The sequence below is a fragment of the Myotis brandtii genome, unplaced genomic scaffold (genome assembly GCF_000412655.1).
Source record: "Myotis brandtii unplaced genomic scaffold, ASM41265v1 scaffold6, whole genome shotgun sequence".
Classification (NCBI taxonomy): domain Eukaryota; kingdom Metazoa; phylum Chordata; class Mammalia; order Chiroptera; family Vespertilionidae; genus Myotis; species Myotis brandtii.
Window position 1 is genome coordinate 1,770,285 of NW_005370271.1, and position 1,495 is coordinate 1,771,779.

Consider the following 1,495-nt stretch of genomic DNA (forward strand, 5'->3'; position numbering starts at 1 on the left):
ATGGACGCTGTCCCCAGGGCGTCAGCAGGGCCAGCAGTGGCCAGGGTTTCCGTGACCACATCAGTCCAACGTTCCCACTCTCCCGGGCGGACAGGCTCCTCTGCGGTCACATCCCCGCTCTGTGTCCCCGTCACCTCCACCCCCGTCCAGACTTCCTGTGCCAGCCGCACGGCATGCTCTCTGCGGGGTATTTTCCAGGCGCCCCTCGCCCTTCCCAATCCCACTGAAACGTTGCCTCTGTGATGCCCATCTCCAGCTCCCCGTTGGGAACGACCCCCTCCCCCCCCCCCCCCCGTGTCCTTCCATCTCTCTCTGGGGTGTCCATCTCACCCATCAACCTACCAGCCCCACCCCAGCCCCTTGCTGATCACACAGGTCCGCACTCTCCCTCATCCAAACGTTACCATGTTTAATTCCTTCCCAGTCTGGTTAAGCGGCTATCGAAAGTGACGGCTTCAGGGCCTGGCTCAGAGGAGATGCTTAATACATGGTCGCTGTTATCGGGACCACTTCATACTTAAGTGTGAATGGCGACCTGGTTGACAGCCTCTCCCATTTATAAGGGACCTTTTCGAGTTCCTATCCCCTCCAAAGACTCTAAATTGGCAGCGTGGGGTCGGCGGCCTCCCCGTCTGTAGGTTTGAGAAAACAGAGAGTCCCTCACGTCAGGTCAGGCTCCAGCACGCGGAGGCTGCCGGGAAGGGGGCGGGCTGCTCGGTGGCGGCCTGGGGGAGCGGGGCCTGTGGAAAAAGACAGATGCGACTGGATGCATCTCCGCTCGGCTGGTAGGCCCTTCCAGGCTCCTGGAATGTGACTCGCTAGATTGTGACTGGCCGACGTTCTCCTCCTGCGGTTGGGTTTGTAATAACACAGACGATGACTCTAGTTTTGCCAAAGTGGAAAAAAAAATGCCATCCAGTGGGTTTTTATGGTGGTTCTTAAACATTTAAAAAATATTATTAAAGATGCAGCTCATAAGCCTTTAATGTCCTGCTTGGGGTGGATGCGCCAGGGCTCCGACCTACAGGGCCAGGCCTGGGCAGCCGAGGGAGGCCGCGCCGGGAGGTGCCAGCCCGGTGACCGCGCTCTGTGCAATTTTGCCTGAAAGCGGAGCCACCTATGTAAATACCGATCCAGAGCAGTTTGATGGTCCACGGCTTGGGGCAGAGATCAAAGCTCCTCATTAAGTCCAAGAAGCTGGGGCCTGCTGTGCTCCACACACATCCTTCCCTGACTCCGGAGAACCTCAGCTCACGTCTTCGGTGGCGGAGGGGCTGGGCCCGCTGCAGGCTGGAGCACAGCGGACCCACGTGCTGTAGCGTCATAATCGAGATACGTATTTGGGGACAGCTCTTCCAACAGGGTCCCTCGATGGCCATGCGGCTGGCAGCTGGCAGGGTTCTTGGGGAGAGCCCAAAGTGGTGATTGCTGAGTCAAGGTGCGGATGCGGAGTGTCTCGGAGTGGTTGGTTGGGACAGAGGTTTCTCGGGGGCGA